The sequence below is a fragment of the Pseudophryne corroboree genome, chromosome 1 (genome assembly GCF_028390025.1).
Source record: "Pseudophryne corroboree isolate aPseCor3 chromosome 1, aPseCor3.hap2, whole genome shotgun sequence".
NCBI classification, from domain to species: domain Eukaryota; kingdom Metazoa; phylum Chordata; class Amphibia; order Anura; family Myobatrachidae; genus Pseudophryne; species Pseudophryne corroboree.
The window spans coordinates 826,355,837-826,379,281 of NC_086444.1; the positions used below are offsets into that span (position 1 = coordinate 826,355,837).

Here is a 23,445-nt window from a genome sequence, read left to right on the forward strand (position 1 = left end):
GTTATTGAATGTGGTTTCAAGACATGTCACAGCTGCTGAAACAGCAGAGTTGCACGGAAACTGCCGGATCACTCACGCCAATCATCTTGTGGTCGTGCATGGCGTATTGAGGTTAAATGTAGGAGGACACATTTGTATCTACACACACACACTCACATAGTAATCATATCTCACTGGCAGATGCGGCGGAACATGGAAAATAGAAAACAGACTCAGACTTCCTTACTTGAGTCTGTGCTTTATTCTACATCTGCTAGTATTTTATCTGTATTTACCTTGAAAGGCAATGGCCCCAGAAACATTTACCACTTGGGTTTTTCTCTTCCTCAAAGATTTTTCTTTACCTTTATGCACATGACACTGGGTAGAGGGGTGGGTATTAACCGGCCCCGGAATTAAAATCCCATCTCTCCTTTCTTCACAGGTAAAACTAAAAACCATCTTCACGTTTACATATCTGAGTTTGCCATCTCACTTTTCACACCACAGGAAAATGTGTCTGCAACTGTGATCCTGTCTGCAATGTAACACCCTCTCTGTTAGTTAGATAGCTGAATATACTGATGAACACACCCTTCCCCATGTGCCAGCAGATATACTGTAGTGCATACCTCCAAACTGTCCCGATTTTCGCGGGACAGTCCCGCTTTTTGGGGACTGTCCTGCTGTCCCACCCTTGAGCCGCAGTGTCTCGAGGTGATGGGGCAGTTGGGAGGCTCCTGCCACTCTCCTGCACACAGCGTCTATTCACGGAGACAGATGGACTGGGGGCATGCCAGCAGCTAGTGATGATAAATGGGGGTGATGCTGGAATTACCGCAAACCATGCCCCTTTCTCTGAAGCCACACCCTCTGGTCCAATCTCTGATCCTTCAGCTGCAGCGGTCTCCTGTCAGTGGGCACCCCTAGGACCTCTCTGTGAGCTGCAGTCCGGCACCACGGCCTCTCTCGTCAGGCATGGTTTCCTTCACCCTCTGTCACCGCCATTCAGCCAGTGGGATAGATTGAGAGGCTGGTCTGCAGCCTATTCTGTATCTCTGCTGGTTCCTCTGAGTGCAGTGCTTGACATTAAAGTGCTTCGTGAGTGTACTATAAAAAAATTATCCTAAATGACAGGGGGGGGACACGTGCCTTGGTGCCCCCCCCCCCCCTCCTGAATCCGCGAATGCCTCAAGGTAGGCAGAGACCTGTGGGGGGAGAGCACCAGGACCAGGCTCAGAATGGACATTTCCATCAGCATTATTGTGCTCCCCACATTCTCCTTCTCCCTGTACTGCTCCCATGGCACCAGGAAATGTATAATTTTCAAAATAATATGTTATCCCAATTTATCTCCTTCCATTGGTTACCTGCAAATGTGCTCTTACCATGTGTTTGTTTTTTCTTTCTTACGGCGTACTTCTGCCCCATCTTGTACTATTCCTGTAATGTGTACCTCCACTGACTGCACATCCTGCCAGCGGCGACCTATGTAGTGCACCCCAGATGGTTGCCTCGGATGGTTCTGCATTTGGATATTTCTGTACAGGGTATATCATACTACTACACAAGTGTCGGTTTTCCCATATATGCATTGGGACCTTGTATGGCTCGCTTCCAACAATGTAACTTTTGTAGTGTGCCTAACATGACTACCTCATCTGGTACGCTTGTGGATGGGATTTAAAATACATGGACCTGACGGTTTGGTTGGGACCCTACTCTGAGTGTAAGGAGGCTGCAATCGGCCATTTTGTGTCATCTCTTCTAGGGGTAGACTATTCCACCCTAATCCTATGCAGTGTGCCCAAGATGGCTGCTTCACCTGGTACCTGTGAGGGTGGAATACACAACTAGTGGAAGCTTCAGTATTACCCAAAATGCCTACACCAATCCTGCATTATGCTTATTTTGCGCTCTAGGTTTTCTTTTTTTATGTCTATGTGGCTTGTCTGTTGCTGCATTATGTGCATTGTTTTTGATGTTTGTAAAGCGCCTTGACTCCTGTTGGAGAAAGAGCTAGATAAATAAAATTATTATTATTATTATTATTATTATTATTATTATTATTATTATTTTCAGGATGGGACTCGACCTTGGTGGCCAATCAAATTAGCTGCCGATCTGGAAGCACATTCCCACTCACTACTCTAGTTTTATTCCGACAGAGACACAGCTTCTTACTCAGGTAAGTATACTTTTTAATTGTTCTCCAGATTTCATTAATAAAGTTATGATACATTATATTATGGAATGATCCAAAATGTTCGTGCAATGAATTTAGCTATGTTTTTTATTTAAAACAAAAGTAACAGAATTGTCTAATTGCCTGCAAACAACAAATGTCAAGTTTCTGCAGCACTTTAGAGATTTTTTGGTATAAATTATTTTCATTCCCATGGTCAAAGCCAGATTGGGACTTGAAAGCAAAGTTTGGCAGGCAAAGCACACAAGTCCATATTTAGTTGTGTGTCTTCCTAAATCTAATGTCCCAGGGAGCACAGTTATTCTTTATGGTGAATTCTATTAGCCGTGGAACTTACCATCGGGTTTTAGATCCTGGCATATGTGTCCGGCACTATTCAATTATTTCCCCATAAGCCCGCAGCTAACATGCGGTAAGCCATAGCTCTGGTAGACGTGCCCAGAGCTAGGCAATTACCACCTGAGGTAAGTCTGTGACTAGCTGCAGAAGCACTAGTTAATGTGGATTTGTTTGCACTCAGGAGGGCTAGTCGTGGGCTTACAAATGGCGGTGTCCAGTTCATAGATCTACAGTAAAAAGACAGTTAATAGGCCAACATCAAATGGTCATGCAAAAGGTCGACAGGAAAAAGGTAGACAGTGATTAAGGTCGACAGGTTCAAAAGGTCGACATGACAAAGATCAACACAAGTTTGTTTTGTTCCTTCAACTTTTTCATCATATACCATCCATGTGGACTACAATTGGGAATAGTAATCTGTGCCAATCAAGAATAGCAAGCGAAGTGAGCCCACGTTTCCACCAGTCTTCCTGATATGGTGAAACATACAAAATGACACACAAAAACATTTGTGTCAACAATTTTTTTTCTGGCGCCCATTTTCACGTTGTCCTTTTTGATCCTGTAGACTTTTGCATGTCGACAATTTGGGGTCGACCTATCTTTTTACTGTAGATCTATTGAACAACACCCTTGCTGGCAGTAATAGAATAGTTCCATGCACTTAGCCCCAGAGCTAAAATCCCAAAGTAAGTGCCATGACTGATTGAATCTGCACTTATCAGGGCCGGCTCTACCATTAGGCAGGTTTAGGCGGCTGCCTATGGGCGCCAGCTCCTGGAGGGCGCCACTGAATTCATCTATCACAAAACATAAGGATGTCTCTATGAGGCCTCCTCATTTTACACTGCGCTGGCTGCTGCTGCAGGTCTAATCAGGTGCAGCCGCCGCTATCAGGCTGCACCAGTGCCTCAGAGCTTCCTCCATGCCGACAACATTTTGTGACTTTGTTTACAATATGCTTTTTCACTTTAAAAGTCCTTGAGTGTTGTCCCTTTATATAAGTACAATGATGAAATTTACTCCAGCCCACCTAGTGGCCACCTGCATCTCCCTTTTGAGAGGTGGTGATGGTGGTGGGAGGGGCGGTTTATAGGTTAGGGGGTACTAAGCTGAAGCTTTGCCTAGGGTGCAGAGAGACCTTCCACTGGCCCTGGCACTTATGAACGTCAGGAATGCATTTTTTTGATGGCACCGCAACTGACCCTTAAGTAGTGGGAGCTAAATGGAAAGAGCACTGACAGTGCAGGAGGATGTGTAGTTATGGGGCTGTGATAGAGCTGCTGCAGAGGGTAGCTACAGGGGGAAATGGGAATCTGTGGCTACATGGAATGGCCACACCCCTTTAGGCGCACCTGCTTTGTGGCACTGCACACAGTTTTGTTTCCATAAGGACCTTTCATCAATGCTGCAAGGGTCGATTCTACAAGTAAATTGCACATATTTAACATGTTTAAGCAACAAAAGTGTATATTGGCAGTACGGATGGTGTAGTGATAGCATTACTGCCTCACAGCACTGAGGTCATGGGTTCGATTCCCACCATGGCTCTAACTGTGTGGAGTTTGTATATTCTCCCCGTACTTGCGTGGGTTTCCTCCGGGTACTCCGGTTTCCTCCCACAATCCAAAAATATACTGGTAGGTTAATTGGCTCCCAACAAAATGTAACCATAGCGTGAATGTGTCGGTGTGTACATGTGGTAGGGAACATAGATTGTAAGCTCCACTGGGGCAGGGATTGATGTGAATGTGCAAATATTCTCTGTAAAGCGCTGCGGAATATGTGTGCGCTATATAAATAACTGGTAATAAATAATAATAAATATATTGGCCCCTTCAATGAGTGCGATCTCCCAACGCTGCACACAGACTTGAAAATGTTGTGCACTCCTGTGTTAGCTGGGTCATACACGTGCATATACCAAGATTCTCCAAGTGAAGCCATAAGATGTTGCTAACTTGCTATTGCAAATCAGTGTCACCAGGCAACTCTGTATCACTCTGCAGTTCCAATGGTTTTCTTGGTAAGTGATTTTCATACACTTCAATAAATGGTGATATAAATCTGTTTTACCGCCACATATTAATAAATAGGGGCCATCTAAGTTTGCAAGTGACTTGGCGTTGTCCTCATTGTTTTATTTGAACTGCACTTTTTATTGCATGTGAAAACATAAGTAGATCTGCATATAAACCATGCTTATATGGGTTTATTAACATCAGCTTGGTACTTGGTACATGTTCAAATGCTACAACTGCATTCCACCTGTGTATTTTACCTGCACTCCCATAGAGATTAATTGAAGTTTTTAACGGTGTTAAAATGGGGACGATGCAATGAATTGAAACAAGAAACATTTAAAATAAATACATTAATAAAATAAAGTGCAACACACTTTAAACACTCATGTACTGCCTTAGTTGTTATTATCATGTTTATTCTCTTGTGGGTGTACATTCATTTAACCTGCACTTGAAACGCATCTTAAGCACAGAGCTGTAACATCAGTTTGTATGTAAAGATTGGGAGAGATGAGAATATTTTCTGGATTGTCAGATGTAATAATTCTCCTATTGTTGTTTTACACTACATTTCTAATCTATGCTCGGGCTCCCCCACAGCACTGGTCCTGCTATTTTTTCCATTTGCACAACTGCACCGTGTAAACTATTCAATGCCAACCACACACATCTCACTGGGTATCTCTTAGCATCTTTAGAAATCAAATTCTTGGGAGCTGTTCAAACGTTTTAGAACAATAAGATACCACCTGCGACACTTTCTGGTTGCCTTTCGTTTCTTCTCTTTCAGGGGGAATATTAAATTCCTTTTTAGAACATGTACAGTGTGATCCTGATTGCATTGCAGGGGATTTTCTACATTGAAAAGCTTAAAATCTCTTGTATAAAGACCTTAAAAAATAAACTGATGTGACCGCCCTGGGGACAAATCCTGGTATTACAGGACTGACAGCTGGATTTTACATACTTTTAACCCCATGTGCAAAGAGAAAAGAATCCTGTTTGGATATTATTATTATTATTATTATTATTATTATTAATATTATTACTACTATTACTACTACAGGTTGAGTATCCCTTATCCAAAATGCTTGGGACCAGAGGTATTTTGGATATGGGATTTTTCCGTATTTTGGAATAATTGCATACCATAATGAGATATCTTGGTGATGGGACCCAAGTCTAAGCACAGAATACATTTATGTTCCATATACACCTTATACACACAGCCTGAATGTCATTTTAGCCAATATTTTTTATAATTTTGTGCATTAAACAAAGTGTGTCTACATTCACACAATTCATTTATGTTTCATATACACCTTATACACACAGCCTGAAGGTCATTTAATACAATATTTTTAATAACTTTATGTATTAAACAAAGTTTGTGTACATTGAGCCATCAGAAAACAAAGGTTTCACTATCTCACTCTCACTCAAAAAAGTCTGTATTTCGGAATATTCCGTATTTCGGAATATTTGGATATGGGATACTCAACCTGTACTACTACTACTACTACTACTACTACATACATACATACATACACACACCATATTGGTCAACGAGTAATCACTCCACATTGTAATATAGTTCTATGGTAGATGTAATAGTGTATTAGATGACAAGAATCATGACAGGAATACAAATAATAAGGTGTTAGGACATATCTGTGTTTGGAAGACCTATAGGGATGTTTTCAATAAACACTGTACTTTTTATAAAACTTCAGTTCTGTATCATTTTGAGAATATTGCTCTATGTGACATTAACAGTGGGCAGTGTTGGGCCCAATCTAGGTTATAAAAATAATATAGTTATTATCAAGCCAGATCTTTAGTACTATGCATTGGTAGCAGCAGTACAATATGTAATGTGTCTGTTTATTATTTATAGTTCTTTAAAGCAGGGGTGGCCAATCAGTCAGCAACAAAGAGACAAGAAAAATCTTTGGGTATGTCAAAGAGTTGACATCATGCACAAAAATGGGCCGTGGTCTTGTGCCCACTAGGCAACACCCATTGTATAAAATACATTAAAAAAAGCCAGATCTAACATAAAATACATTCAAAAGGCCAGATCCAAATAAAATAAATTTTAAAAGCAACATCCACAAACAATACATTAAACAAGCCAGATTAACATAATACACTTCAGTTCCCCCATGTGTCACTCCAAATCCCCCCCCCCATGCCACTGTAGCAGCCCCCACCACATGTGTCCAGCAGCCTCTAGTCCCCCTCTGCTTGCCGATGGGTGACTTTACCTAGTATCTAGCTCCCTCTGTCCCCGTAGTGCTGCTGCTTGTCTGGCTGAAGCGCAGCGGTTTCCGGATCTGGGGGGAAATGTATGAAGCAGTGATAAGAGTTGATAAGTGAACCAGTGGAGAAGTTGCCCATGGCAACCAATCAGCAGTGAAGTAACATTTATAATTTGCATACTAAAAATTATAAAGAGCAGCTGATTGGTTGCCATGGGCAACTTCTCCACTGGCTCACTTCTCCACTCTTATTACTGCTTCATACATTTACCCCCTGTTGCCATCATCTGACCTATGCGGCTCGAGAGCCACAGATTGGCCACCGCTGCTTTAAAGCCTCGAAAAATAACATTCTATATTGTTACACATTTTCTCTCCCTCCTTGGCAGCCTGATGCTACTGGCTTATCCAGTGTGCTCATGTGTGTCCATCATGTGCAAGTGTAGACCATTGAAGAGGGTTCTTGATGATCTCTTTAAAAAAATTGAAGCCCACACACTACAATGTGCTAAACACAAGATTTTTCTGTGATGATAGACCCCCAGTCTGCAGAACCCATGCCCTGCCATCATTAGACTCAATTAAGCTCCAGAAACTGAGCTAAGGTCTATAAATGTCCACACTACTTAACTGTAACAGTAGAGTAACTTTGTATAAATATCACAATGTACCATACTTGCCTACTTCTGAAAAAGCATTTCAGGGAGATGTGAAAGTAACACCCATCAGCACGGACGAGTACTGCTACATCTAAGAGGCGTGTCATAAAAATGACTTACATTCAAATGTAAATGAGCCCCAAAGTTAGTAAGATCTACTTGTTGAAGAAAAGACACTGATATTTTGCAGGATTTGTTTGTGTATTGTGTTTTACAAGAGGTTCCATATACTGTAAGTGGCCGTAGGGATCATTGTGCCTTATAACCAATGCAGGAAAATGGCACTAATGATCCCATTTGAATGTATTTATCTCTTATTTAATTCCCCCCCCCCCCACCCCACCCCCAAGAATATAATAGCTGCATAATGGGGGTAAGGTGCAATCAGGGAGATTGCTGGTCTATTCAGGGAGTGAGGAAGATTGGTGCTATTTCAGGGAGTCTCCTGCAGAATGAGGGAGGGTAGGCAACTATGCAATATATTCATGCATCAAGTGTCGCATGTTGCAGTACTAATGGTGTCTGAAGCCATCGATACCTTCTGAACTTCAGTAAACAGCACTTGTCATCTGGCTGACTGGTTATCTTCCTTATTCCTGGGGATTAAAGCTATAAAATCCATTGGCAGCGTCAGGATTGTAATAACAATCTTGCTACCTTATTTAACATGCTAAAAAATAACCTATGCACATATACTTGGAATCATAAAACATCTGATATATTGTAGCTGTTTTAAAAAAAGGATTTTCACCTTCGGTACAATGAACTAAAAACAGGGCACTCTCCAGCAGTAATACTAGTCATTTCCTGTATGACATGTCATTATGTCACGTTCCATGCACTGTGAGGAGCAGAGGAGCATTAGGACCAATCTGCACTGGGTAGACTTCTCATTACATGACATATAGGATTAGAGGGAATCAAACGGACCAGCTCGAGGTGTGTAATTATTTAATCATTTGTTGTGAGCATTTATTCATAGCAAAAAGAGAATGGGTAGCTCATTACTTGTATGAGCAGATTACAAGCACCTCTTATATAATGGAAAAAGAGTTGTAATCATTTAAAACAAACTAAGCAAAATTGTACTGGTGGAGCCTGTTGTCGAGTTCCTATAGGCTGTACATGGGGGCTAAGATAATTATGCCCCTTTCACACAAAGAGCAGGATGTACTACACATTGCATATTGGATGCGATACATTCCGCCACTTATCGGGTGCATATCAGCATTAATAAAATGCACTTAGAATTGCAATTAAAGTTGCATAGGACAGCTCTACCGGGGGTGTGCACCGGACTGCAGAGTAGTACTTCAAATTGAAGCCGATAATGGTGGCTGTGTGACCCGGCGCATACACAGTTGCGCATGGAGGACGCCGGGTCACACCGCCATGGCTGGATGTAGGAGCCCCCGGTGCATGCGCAGTCACGCATGGAGAACGCCGGATGCCAGGTCACGCCACCACGGCAGGATGTAGGAGCCCCTCACACCTGCAGTCGCACATGGAGGACGCCGGGTCACACCGCCGTGGCCGGATGTAGGAGCTGCTATTGTGCTCGGATCTACCTCTCCAAGTGCAACTGTAAATACATAAGTGTCTTGTGGGTCTGTGTTTGCTATTATGGCACATTGGTTACTGATTACATTATTTTCTTGCTTTGCCTGTATTATGGTGATTGGTATTGCTGGGATTTGGTCATAGTAATAGCATGTTACAAGTTTCTATGATGTGACTGTATGGTAAGTCCTGGAGCCGACAACATTACTACCTAACAAAAATAAACTTCTCTGGCAAGGATGGATGGGTGGGGGGATTTATAAGACGAGGGGGTACTCAAAAATGAAAAGCTTAATCAGGGGGTATGGGAGAGATAAAGGTTGGGAACCGCTATTCTAGAACAGTTCCTGGTCGCAGTCTTTAGTTATTTCAGTGCTATTTCTGTTACCTATCTGTTATAATCTCCAGTGACTGGGTTCCTTGCCTCCAAAGGGTAAACCTCAGCAACATGCCGCAAACACGTCTGCATCCTGTGTTTCTCATTTCTGCCTCCTATTGTGTGCTTAGTAGACTTCCATTTAGTCCCTTGGTTATACTTCCGGGCTAGCTAGGTGGCTGGTTTCTCCTATTCTGGGTATCTTACATCTGGAGCTGTTCCCGAGTTTCAAGGATCCGGTTCCAGAGCTGTCGGTTGGAGTGCAGGATCCATGTTCGTAGGACTAGTTCAGCCAGTGGTCTGGGGTGCTGTATCTCCTGTCCTAGTTCTGAGTTCCGGGTTTAATTCCAGTTCCAGGCTTGGGTGTTAGAGTGTGCTTTCCAGGTCAGTGCACCTACAGTGTTGGTCGTCCTGGGTTTCTCATTTCTTACTTCAGACTTGAGTTTTGAGTTTCATGATTCTAGGTTTGGTACTATGCTGTCTTGAGTCTCCTTAGTGGAGTTGATTAGAGTTCTCTAGTGGATCCCAGTTCCGTATACCTCGGTCAGGTTCGGGAACTATGTTCTCATGACCAGTTCTAGACTCTCACTGCTTTGGTTTCCCAGTGCAGTGCTAGGGTGTCACCTCAGGGTGTGGTTCATTAGGTCAACATGAGTTAGGTCGACATACATTGGGTCGACCACATTTGGTCGACATGCATTAGGTCGACATGATCACTAGGTCGACATGGTCATTAGGTCAACATGTGCATGTCAACCAAATGTGGTCGTTCCAGTGTATGTTGACCTAACGACCGCCATCGGTCGCCTCTTACTATCAGTGTATACATCAGACGCCAAGTCTTCCTGCATATCCCTCCACTTCTGTTACATGAGCAGAGATCTGATCAAGGATTCTAGTTTCAGCCACACTCCGGCTTCAGCTGGTCCCAAGGGTCCTTACAACAGATTACAAACCACCACAGTCTGTGGCACTATATTTCCCACTACATTTACTGACATAACCAATAATGAACAAAATTATCTGATTGTCACACCAATGTTGTTCATAATATCAGAGCGTGCATGCTCATTGCTCAGCATATATTTCCATAAATGAAATCAACATGGCGCCATCCTCAGACAGCAGTAGTCACTTTGTGCCTTTAGAGGCAAAAGGAGAGCGACCTTGCGATCCCCCTTCCACAGCCTCCGACCTATGGTGAAGGCTCTCGGAAACTGACACTGCGCACATGGGCATTGCCACAAACTGAGTATTCCAAACATGTGACAGTCTCCTCTGATCTCTCATCATGTACAGTAATTCACTGGGACAGCACTTTATAAAAATCCCTGTAGAAGTTGTTAATGCATAGCAAGGATAATCATGCAGAAAAATAATTATTTCCACTTCGATGTGGACTAATAATCATGGCACTGGCATAAGTATTAATACATAGACCCCAAAAGGTCCTATGTAGGAAATAAAAAAAAAAATTATGACAGCCTCACTATTGAATTGTCTTATACCCTTTTCAGACAGAAATCCCGGCAATTAACCGGCATTTCAGTGCCGGGTCGTTCTGCCGGTCTCTGCCTGACCCTCCTTTCACACGGAGAAGCAAATTACCGGGTCAAGAATTTCAACCCGGTAATTTGCGGTTCAACTCGGGTATTTCGTCTGCGTGAAAGGGTCAACCCGTGTAGAGATTATCGGGTCTCCGACCCTGGTAAATTCCTGGGTCGTAGTCACAGGAATTTCAACCCAGGTTGAGCCTTTCACACAGACAAAATACCCGGGTTAATCCGCAAATTATACCGCATTCAGATCGCAAATGCCGGATCCCACCCGGTAAAAGAAACGTGTCCTTACCGGGTGGGATCCGGCATTTGCTCTGCTATGGTGGCTTTCCGACCCGGCAATATACCGGGTCGGTTGCTATAGCAGCGGTGGGGCGCAGCAGCAGCAGGGCGGGGTTGGAGGCGGCGCTGGGAGATGAGCTCATCTCCTGCGCCGCCTCTCCCTATGCTGTGAATGGGAACCGTGTCGCATCGACGCGGCTCCCATTCACACTGCACCTGACCCGGTATTCAACCCGGGTATAATCCTTCTTTTATACCGGGTTGAATTACTGGGTCAGGCGACCCGCTAATTCCGGCAGAGTGCTTTCACATCGCACACTGACCCGTGTCGACACGGCAATATGCCGTATCGATACCGGGTTATTTGTGCGATGTGAAAGGGGTATTACTGGGTAGAACTGCTTCACTCAGTAATTTCACTTTCTTTGTGAAAGGGGTATTACTTAAGGTACTCATGTAGCAAGTCCTTTAATGGACCTTTGCAATAGAGGGGTCTTACCTGATAATGCTACAGTATATGACTGCATATAGCATGACTGTAGTATTGCTACATGGCTCATGCCTTCATGCAATTCTAACCCAGAAACCACATTTTACTCTCGAATCCCTTTAAAACTATTAAGCAGTCGTTTTTAGCATGACTGCCTGCATGTACTTAACCTGTCAATTAGCTAGTCCTGTCTTCTGAAACAATGCGAAATCCTAGACTAACGCACACTTCTGGACTTTCTCCAAGAGACAGTATTATTATTGCATGTCAATCAATTGATAGCACAGAGTCCTGAAGCAATGTATGAGCACATACACATTTTCTCTTTCATCTCGACATTCTTGATAGGTCATTTATTCCAAATGTCTTGTATACAGAGGAATGTTCCTATATGCTGAGTGTTAACAGTAGGTGCAAAAGCAGCTGAACAACACTGCCTGTACTGAGGCTTGGTACATTCTATACTAAGCACCTGTATATACTACATTTCTCTGTATAACTCACCCGTGATATGACAGCACAACACTCGATTAACAAGTTTTTACATAAAATACCAATATAAGCTGGCTAGCAAGTTTTAAATCTCTACTCTACACAAGTATTCACAGATGCAAGTTTGTAAATAGGTCACCACATACACCTGTGCTCAGTAATACCAGATAGATTTCCTACGCTACATAAAAGCACACACAGAATGGAATCATAAGAACACAACGCAGATCCACAGCAAACTGGTAAAATTCTGTGATTTACAACAGCAAATTTGTGCTTATTCAATCCAAAATATAATATATCACTTTACTTATTAAACCCAGCATAGCAGAATCACAGTAACGCTAACATACAATTGACATTCAATACCTGTTTATCTTGTATTTCTTTTAGTGAAAGGCTCAAATATCATTGTAATAGCACATCGGAAATGGAAAATGTGCAAAGCTCAATGTAAAAACCAATTCTATGAAACTATATGTAATAGACAAAGGGCACGGAATCTCCCAGCAGATTAAAATGTTTTTCAGTTTAGCAATATATATATATAAATTGTGCAATTAGTTTACCTATATCATATTATCACTTAAATGCAGGGATAAGAAGTGAAATTGTCAATTATTTTGGATTGGTGATACAATGGGCCCGTGTATACATTGAAAGGGACATTCAACTCGCATACAGTAACATTTACACAGTCCTTTTCAAATATTTAGCAGAGGGAAGTATCATCAGTGTTATCTCACTGTAAAATTGCTTGTATGACATATCATTGAATAGATGTTCTTGCTCAGACCATCCCCAAGTTAGTAAAATTACAGTCATCAAGTTAATTTGCATGTCTTTTTGTGCAGAATGCTGTAAAACAAAAACCTTACCATTATTATATAGAAGCGGCACAAGAGTGAATATTCCAAAAATCCACGGGGGCCTTGAGTCCATTCAAAAAGTCCCTTTGGTTTACAATCATTGCCAGGGGAAGCAGTAATGTAGCAGAGGTAGCATCCAAGATACAGTATAGCAGTGAAAGATTATTTAACAAAAGTCCCCAGAATGTACTCTCTGAACATAGCGTGTGAAAAGCACAGAGAAGCACCCTTCTCTCCCATGCTACCACCAGCATGGACAAGCTGGAAGGAATGTACAGCTCCTCTGAACATGCATCTCAGAAGCAGTTGTGGCAAGGACTTTCCCCCTTCCCAGATCTGTGGCTGCCAGGCAGTAAAACACAGCACTTTGTCACAAGTGAATGATTTTCTCCTCCTCCCCCTCTCTTCCACATCACTCTACCAAAACCAGGTAATCCCACAAGGAGGCTGGCCCTGATTGGTTGCGAGTCTCAGAGGACTGAATTTGCATTACAATGGAGATGAAGGCTCTTGTAAAGTTTGAAAATGGATTCTGGCACTGAAAAGTCAGGAGCTTCCCTCCCCCTTCTGCTTCTAATGGCACGCATGATTGTCATCCACAGCAAATAGCTATGGATGCCAAAGTAACCCTGTCAGAAAATAATATCTCTATGACTGTCCTGTAAGCATAAATAGTGCCTGAAAGTAGACTGCAACCAAATTCGGTCAATTGGACAGCTGGGGGCAGAAAGCTCTTTTCAAATCAATATATTCACAATGTAGGGTAAAAATGAGCAACACACAAAGAAGCAGCTTCACTTTCTGTGTTCGGAATGCAGCTATCTGCTCCTACAGAAACGTTTCCTATGACAAGAGGCATTTTACAAGAATGTTTTTGAGACATTGTAGAAAGGTCCTAAAATATATGGCTGTTTTTCTGCAGATAGTGATTTCCACATATTTTATTATTTCATTTATTTTACCATTACCTCCTTATTTTGACATTAATTTCAGCATCTTTCTTACCTCATTCCACTTCTAAATTTAAATGAATTGGCACACTTTCTTAGATTCGTATCTTGCAGCTAATAATAGAGTAGCATTAAGGCTTAGGGGGGTATCCAATTACTTATCATCCGCTTTTGACCAATAGAAATGTCTGGACATCGCGATTTTTGATTGATGCCCATTATTGCGTTATCCAATTAGAGGCCATTTTGATTGGCCAAAAACTGACCCACGATCGTGTGATAACACATGGGGATCCAGGATAAATTCCTGATCCTATGTGTTATCACGGCTGTGGCACCCGCTTATCGTGGATTATGCTGCGGGTGCCTGAATTCATCTGGGGGTTGAGCTTTCAGCTTTGTGACTCCGACTCTATGGAACTCTTATTCCCGCACAGTTTGAGGAGCCTCCACTCTAGAATCCATCAAAAAGACACAAGACTTTCCTGTTTACTCAGCATTTCACTAATATCCACTGTGAAGCTTGTTTTGTATTTTGTGCTCTAAAGGCAAATGTAAAGCATATTCGGTATTATCCTATTTGGGGCGGTGCGACTTCGGCCAAAATTGGACCTGTGATCGCACACAACAGATGGGACCGGGAATAAGTCCCTGATCCCATGTGTTATCACTGCTCCGTTGGACCCTTATCGCATACTATGGGGTGTATTCAATTCATGACGGAAAGGATCCGACATGTGAGTATTCAATGCCCGGCAAAACCCGACAGGTTTGGCCCGTTCCTGACAATGCCAATCCAACTTTTTTTTAAAGTCGGATTGATATTGTCGTAAACGGGGCTAAAACCTGTCGGACAATACACATGGATCGGTGGCTTAGGCCGCTGATCTGCATGCTTTCCGACTTGTCGGAAAAAAGGGGACAGCACTGAATAAGTCGGAACCCCTTTCCGACAAGACGGCAGTTTCCGACTTTAATTGAATACCTCCCTATGTTTCAGGTCCCTTAGGCACCCAAAACAAAATCCCCAATAAGTGCCAGCATTGGGAGAAAATTATGCTGGCATCGGGGCTAATAGGATAGCCCCCGGCGATCCTATCAGCAGCAGGAAAGTACCGCTTCTAATAGGATACTGCCCTTTGAGTCCTATTAGGAGCAAAGTGCTATATAGATAACATTACGGGAGCAGTTACAGATGACGTTCAACTCTACATCAACCTCGGAACCTTTTTCTAAACTGCCATAAAAAAAATACTGTAACCAGATAAGAGAGGTGCATATGGAAACTCAGAAATTTTTTTATTTATTAAAGGGAGATAAGTCTGGTGAAATTGATATTTTATTAAAATTGTTTCCTTTGCAATATATATAAAAATTATTTTTACTATTTGTTTCTCTTGTATTTTTTATTTTTATTGAAAGTGCAAAAGCACTGAGTCCTTTGCCACCGCCAACTATTATTGCAGGGGAGAAGAGTATCGCTCATCTGCCTTGGTGAACTTTTCTCTGCAATAAGCCTTGTCACTGCAGATTTATAAATAGACCCCTACATTCTGGGTGGATTTTCTAAAGACATAAGAGGGAACTCAATTAGCAGTGAAAATGTGGTAAATTCACCAAGTGCCTATCCAATTGTCCGCAAAATGTTTTTGCGGTAATTTTACAGCAAATTTCAATTCACCAACTCTGAGCAGGTGAATAAACTTGGAAAAAATCCCTATTTTAAGTTAAAAATGTTGGGATATGGTTCTGAACCCCTGGGACAAGCCCTGAATGAATGACTAATTAGGCACTTAGGAGTTTTTTATTATTTTTTTATTGGTCAACAATGACACGTAATTTTTGGAGGTGAAAAGTTTTTAAAATGATGGAAATTGGGGTACAAGGTATGGGACAGGTATATTGGGGTGCTTTATGAATGGGACAAGTGTTTTTAGACTTGTAGATGGGAGTAATCTGTCTGTTTCCATTTTTTTTTTAAAAGTCCCCTAAAATTGCAGAAATATATACATATACCCATTTTTATGTACCCCAAGTTCAAGTTTAGCACTTACTTTGCTGAAAAAATGGCTTTCTATCATTTTTTTACATAAAAAAATGCATATACAGTTGCAGGAAAAAGTATGTGTACCCTTTGGAATTTCCTGGATTTGTGCATAAATTGGTCATAAAATGTGTTCTGATTTTCATCTAAGTCACAATAGACAAACACAGTCTGCTGAAACTAATACCACATAATTATATGTTCTCATGTTTTTATTGAACATACCATGTAAACCAGTGATTTTCAACCTTTTTTCACTCGCGGCACACCAAACAATATTTTAAAATTGCCAAGGCACACCATCCGTTCCCCACAGAAAAAAACTAAAAAACACACATTGGCCTTCACAGTAATAAAAAATCCACACATACATCGGCCTACATAGAAAAAACAATCACATTGCTCCCCACATAAATCATGTTGCTCACACATAAATCAATCACATTTCTCCCCACATAAATCCTATTGCTCCCCACATGAATTATTCACACTGTTCCCCCCATAAATCCTATTGCTCCCCACAGGAGAAATAACAAAAAATATTAGCCCCTACCGGGCAGCTGTCCTCCTTCCTGTCCCTCAGTGGCGGGGGTTGTTCATAGTGGATTGCTGCGAATACTGAGCAGTGGGCGGTCAGGCAGGTGTGGATGTGGGTGGGCAAGGAAAGCTGTGGATGCACGCGGGAACTGGAAGAAGTGTATGCAGGCAGGCAGGTGGGCTGGCTGGGTGGTGAGATGCGGCGGCCGTGACCTATGATATCACACCGCCGCGTCAACACGGCACAGGTCACAGCCAGAGCATAAATGATCCTCTAAGAAGAGCCCGGGCCAACAGTTAACTCTGAAGGTGCAGGAAGCTGCTCTGGCTCCGTGGCACACCTTGCAACTGGTCGCGGCACACTAGTGTGCCACGGCACACTGGTTGAAAAAGCCTGATGTAAACATTCACAGTGCAGAGTGGACAAAGTATGACCAATTTATGCACAAATCCAGGAAATTCCAAATGGTTCACATACTTTTTCTTGCAACTGTAACAGCCACTTGACCCAGTTTAAGTCCCAGAAATATGTTTATTATAACCAATAATAAACTTTTATAGTTATCCAAAGTTAGTTTAGCTTTTTTGGGGGGTACGGACAGATTTACACATTTTTCACTTTTCACTTTCGGAACCAATTTTTGCCACAATCCCGTTTTTGCTAATTTGCATTTGAAAAGGGTGAATTGCGGATTGCACATATCTCTCTGCATGTGTTACATCTGCCCCACCTGCAGTGCAACATGGTTTTGCCCAATTGCTGTTAAACCTGAAAAAGGACCTTTGGCATACCTCCCAACTTTGACGTCCATGAAAGCGGGACTTCTGTGCGGTGAAGCCACGCCAGGTGGAAAAAAGGGAAGAGGCTTCAGAGAAAGGGGGCGTGATTTGCAGGAATGCCGTGATCACGAGCCACGTCCCCATTTCTTGTCATTATATGGGCATGGCCAGCGCTCAGTGAGCTGCTGGCATGCCCTCAATCCCTCTTTCTCCGTGAATAGACGTTGTGTGCACATGCGCACAGCGTCTATTCACCACTGCACTACAGCAGAGCAGTGAGTGACAGGAGCCTCCCAACTGCCCACCCCCCACCGTGGGACAATGCACACACGGGTGGGACAGTGAGTTCCACGAAAATCGAGACAGTTGGGAGGTATGCTATGGGGCAGATGTATTATGCCTGGAGAAGTGATAAAGCAGTGATAAGTGTAAGGTGATAACACACCAGCCAATCAAAGTTTGAAAAATGACAATTAGGAGCAGATTGGCTGGTGTGCTATCACCTTCCACTTATCACTGCTTATCACTTCTCCGGGCTTAATACATCTGTTAATTAATTAATTTAATTTTCTTATGAGTGCAGTGTCTTTTTAGCCCCTTGACCTGCTAGCATAAAAAAATTAATACGTTTTACTAGTTTTTTTAATGACGGTACAGTAAAAACATGTATTATTATTATTATTATTATCATTGTTTATGTATATGGTGCCACAAGGTTGCCGCAGCGCCCAATTACAGAGTACATAAACAAATAATCAAAACAGGAAAATAGCAACTTACAGTTGAAGACAATATAGGACAAGTGCAGGGCTTAAAGTGGTCCTAGAGAGGTGGTGGAACTCACCCCCCTCCCCACGGTGCCCAAGTAATAAAGGTATTGCGTGTGCTGCAAAAGGGGCGTGGTCTCTAAAATAAAGGGGAGTGGTCACACACTAGAAATTATGCCCACAGTAGTAGCACCCCGTAATACACATAGTGCCCACCATAGTAGCGCTTCTTATACAATACCCACAGTAGTAGTGCTCATTATGCACTGTCCACTGTACTCGTAGTGCCCACAGTGGTAGTGTCCCTTATATAGACCCCATAGTAGTGGTGCCCCTTATGCAATGACCGCAATAGTAGTGCCCCTTATGTCCCTAGGAGTGATGCCCCTTATGAAGTGCCCCCTTTACAATGCCCTCATTAGTAGGGCCACCAGTAGTAATGCCCTTAGTGGTAATACCCATGTGTAGTATTGCCCCCAGTTGTAATGTTGCCAGTAGTAATGCCCCCAGTCGTTTAGCCCCCTGTAGTTTAGCCCTAGTAGTCATGCCCCCAATGGTAATGCCCCTGCACTTATGACCCCAGTAGTTTACCCCCCCCCCTTTAGTTTAGCTTCCCAGTGGTAATGCCCCCAGCAGTTTAGCTCTCATGTAGTTTGCCCCATGTAGTTTAGCCTCCCATTGGTAATGCTCCCAGTAGTTTAGCCGCCAGTAGTAATGCCCCCCTGTAGTTTGCCCCCTTGTAATTTAGCCCCTGTAGTTATGCCTCCAGTAGTTTAGCCCCTGTAGTTATGCACCCCTTGTAGTTTAGCCACCAGTAGTAATGCCCCCAGTAGTTTGGCCCCTGTAGTTATGCCCCCAGTAGTTAGCCCCCCTGTAGTTTAGCCCCCAAGTAGTAATGCCCCTGTAGTTAAGCCGCCAGTAGTAATGTCCTCCTGTAGTTTGCCCCCAGTAGTTAGCCCCTTTGTAGTTTGCTCCCTTGTAGTTTGCCCCCAGTAGCTTGCCCCCTTGTCGTTTTCCCCCTTGTAGCTTACCCCCAATAGTTTGCCCCCTTGTAGTGGGCCCCCCAGTAATAATGTCCCCCAGTAGTTTGCCCCCAGTAGTAATGCCCCCCAGTAGTTTGCCCCCAGTAATGCCCCCCCAGTAGTAATGCCCCTTGAAGATGCCCCCCGAGTAGTAATGTCCCCCTGTAGTTTGCCCTCAGTAGATGCCCCCTCAGCAGTAATGTCCCCCCAGTAGATGCGCCGCTGCCCTAAGGAAGAAAACAAAAAACATACCATACTCACCGAGCTCCACTCCCGCTTCCACACCGCTGCAGTCCTCCTCTCTTGGTGTCTGCTCCTCAGCACTATGAGAGACGTCATGACTGACGTCTCTCCCATAGCGCACGCCGCACAGTGACAGCGCTGGAAGCCAGAGCTCAGTACTGAGCTCCTGCCTCCGGCTTTCGGTGTAGAGAGGGAGACGGGCGCCCGGTGGTAACACAATCTCCGCGGGCGCCCGTCATGTCCCTGTGCGGCACTGGGGACACATCGGGTTATGCGAGCCGGAGGAGGCGGAACTGTGTTCCATCTCCAAGTGGAACTGACGGAACGCAGTTCCGCCCCCTTCCGGCTCACTTTAACCCCTGAGTACAGGGTACATAAACAAACTGTAGCTACATCAGTAGATGACACTGAAATAAGTATCAGGTGGCAGAAGACTGCTGGATTTGGTGCAGTTGAAGGTTATTAAAGCAAGAAAAAGGATTAGCACATGGAAGAAGAGGGTCCTACTTGTGAGAGCTTACATTCTAAAGGGGAGGGGTAGACAGACAGGGGTAACACAGATGGAGTAAACAGTGTGGAACAGAGGGCTAGGATGAGATTTGGCTGGGTTTGGTGAAGAAGTGGGTTTTTAGGAGCCCATTTGAAGTTTTGTAGAGCGGTGGAGAGTCTGAGGGGGAGAGGTAGCAAATTCCAGAGAAAGGGAGCAGCACATGAAAAATCTTGGTGGTAGGAGTGGAAGGAAGTAATCAGTTGGCAGAGAGTCAGCGTGCATTAGCAGAGTGAAGACGACTGGTGGGAGTGTAAAGGGAGATAAGGTCAGAGATGTAAATGAGAGAGGGTGAGGGCATTGTAAGTGAGTGTGAGAAGCTGGAAATGGATTTTGAAAGGAAAGGGGAGCCAGTGAAGGTCTTGTAAGAGGAGAGGTGGACGTAGTGTGTTTGGTGAGGAAGATGAGCCAGGCAGCAGTACTGAGCATAGATTGGAGTGGAGAGGTATTTGTCAGGAATGCCAGTTAGGAGATTACAGTAGTCCAGTCTGGAGATGACCAGTCTCAGGGTCTTAGTAGCATCCTGGGTCAGAAAGGGTCTGATCCTGGAAATATTTTTTAGATGAAAACGGCAGGTTTGTGAGAGGTGCTGAATGTGTGCTTTGATGGAGTGGGAGGAGTCAAGGATTGCTCCAAAACTGCACACTTGGGGCTAGAGGAGATAGTAGTGCTAGATAAGGAGATTATGGAAGGTGAGCTTAAGGAGGGAGGGAAGATGATCAGTTTAAGAAAGCACAGGGACATCCAAACAGAGATAGCAGAGAGATTTGGAGATACGATTGAGGAGAGCAGGGGAGAGGTCCGGGGAGGAAAGATAGATTTGAGTGGCATCAGCATAGAGATGATATTGGAAATCAAAAGAAATAATGAGTGAGGATGTATAAAGAGAGAAAAGGAGAGGACCATGGACAGAACCTTGGGGAACACCTACAGGTAGTGGAAGTGAGGGGGAGGTGGAGTCATGAGAGGAGACAAAGAATGAACGGTCAGAGAAGTAGGAAGACAGCCAAGAGAGGGCAGTATCACGCAGACCAATGGAGTGAAGGATTTGCAGTAGGAGAGGATGGTCCACAGTGTCAAAAGCAGCAGAGAGGTCAAGAAGAATAAGTAGAGAGTAGTGGCCCTTAGATTTGGCAGCATGAAGGTCACTGCATGAGAGGGCAGTTTCAGTGGAATGGAGAGGACGGATGTAAACAAGAATGGGGATGAAACCTATTAAGGACAGTAGGCCCATAAGCTTAAGCATTTAGGAGAGGCAGTGATGAAGCCTTTTGGAACTGTTTACTTTATTACTGCAGGTTAGCATAATGGAATCAATGAAGGACAGTCCCCTGAAGTATTTGCTACATACTGTAGCAAAGAGTCCCTGGCGTTTGCCTGTCTCCAGTGAGTAACTAGCATGAAAGACACTCTTTATGGAGGTGCTGTAAACGTGGTGTTCAGAAAAAACAATTATGTGATCCTTTAGCAATTTTAACTTTTGGTAGCTGAGTTTTATACAATATATAAAAATAAAAAAAGCTGATAACATTCCAGCACGGTATACAGTAAATATCTTTGTTATGTTTGTAAAGAACAAATCTCAACCACTGACCAGTAGCAAAGGCTAACTTTATAAACTACAGTATTGTGGCATTGCAGACTGTCCAGCACCTTTGGCTTTCAGCAGCAGGTGACATATCTAACTGCTCTTCTGGAGAGACTCACATGTACTGAAGCAGAGGGATAGAAAATGAAACCAATGCAAACCCATCAAAGTGCTTTTAAAATAAGTTCAAAGGTCAGTGGAAAAGTGCAATAAATAAGATGTACTAGACTGCAATTAGAGGAGGGTACAATCTGCTAATACCAGTCTCCTACTCCTCAATCACACCTAAATGTCAGCAATCCCCCTCCTCCGCTAGTATCAATTCTAAATGCACCATATTGGATCAAAGTAATCTGCTCCTCCATCTTGTACTTTAATTTACAGACCCCCTCATACTATTAAAAATATTTATTCATAAAAAAAATACTGAGCCTTAAACTCTGTTGTCATTAATAAATGGCCCCATGAAATGGCAGTCGCAGCCTAATGCCTGGAACTCTACCATAGTGGGACTAGGAAGAAGAAGTTATTAACACACATGACCTATTTATGAAGTGGAGAAAAGTTACAGGTGTTTTCACCAGAGATATTGCTTCTCATATTAAGCTAGCCCACCAACCAGTGATCACTATTGCCAGGTACTGCCTATTAAAGAAGAATCACTGTGGTACTGACGCAATCCTCTTATGTACATCTCAAAATGATGAAGTAGAGGACTCTTACAGGAAAGAATATGTTACTTAAATGAAATATTGCTTCTAAAATAAACATTTATATAATAATAGATTCCGCAGTGCATATGGGAGCTGGCGTGCACAGGAGGCTCCAAGGATGGCAAAGCTGTAAGAGTACCAGTCCAACAGGGAGATGAGAATCAGCGACCAAGGAATAAATAATTGCGATAGAAGATTTTCTAAAATTCTTTTTCTAGCAGAATAACAGCACTAGGCCAGACAGTGTGTATGGTGAGACACAGAGCCGGACCTAGGCATAGGCAAACTAGGCATAGGCAAACTAGGCAAATGTCTAGGGCATTTACAATGCCATGGGGCACAAGCAGCTTCTGCTGATTAAAATGATATTTTGCATGCATATATTCTGTGTGTGGTTGCAGCTGTATCTGCATACGAATTGCTACGTTAGTGTATTCCTGAAAATCACTGTAACGTAGCATTTCATATGTAGATACAGCCACAGTCGCACACTGAATATAGGCATGCCGAATATCATTTTAATCAGCAGAAGCCGTTTGTGCATCCTAGTCACATAGCAATGCTAATAAAATGCATTTAAAGCAAAAAAGGTTCCCAACATTAGCAGAGCTGGCCTAGAGCTGCCAGCTGACTCATGCCAGGCATCTCCTGCTGCATGGAGTATAGAGGCAAGATGTATGAGGACACATGTGTATCCACGCAGAGGCAGAGATCACAGTGTTAGCAGCTGTCTGAGTGCTGTGTGCGGGTAGGTTGATCGTGCAATAGTGTTCGGCATATGTGTAAGGGGTATTATTTATTTATTAACAGTTTCTTATTTAGCGCAGCAAATTCCGTTGCGCTTTACAACTAGACACAATTAGAAGACAAAACTGGGTAAAAACAAACAGTCAGAGGTAGGAGGGTCCTGCTTGCAAGCTTACAATCTATGGGGAAATAGGCATTGATACAAAAGGATAGGTGCTATCTATTGCATAGTTGTCTACCAGATTGCAAAGGTTCTTGGTGGGCTGCATGATATCACATCACCGCAGTGATGAACCAGGGTCAGGAGGAAGGGAGAGTGAAGAATTAAATATGTGGGGGATATGTGTGGACTGTACTGTGGGGATATAATTGGATATGGAAGCTATGAAGGTAATGTGAGCGGTTCTGGAA

At 43.2% G+C, this 23,445-nt stretch overlaps 1 protein-coding gene across 2 annotated transcripts in view; it reads right to left on the reverse strand.

Moving 5' to 3' along the window:
* Nucleotides 1–23,445, reverse strand: part of SHROOM3 (shroom family member 3) — a 502,164-nt gene that overhangs the window by 186,645 nt on the left and 292,074 nt on the right. Inside the window, exon 1 of one of the 2 annotated variants that reach the window (XM_063919659.1) lies at nucleotides 13,106–13,427. The exons of the other annotated variant lie outside the window; for it this stretch is intronic. The gene's annotated coding sequence lies outside the window, so the exon portion shown is untranslated. Of the gene's footprint in view, nucleotides 1–13,105; nucleotides 13,428–23,445 lie in introns of those variants that run through there. 2 annotated transcript variants of the gene reach the window in all.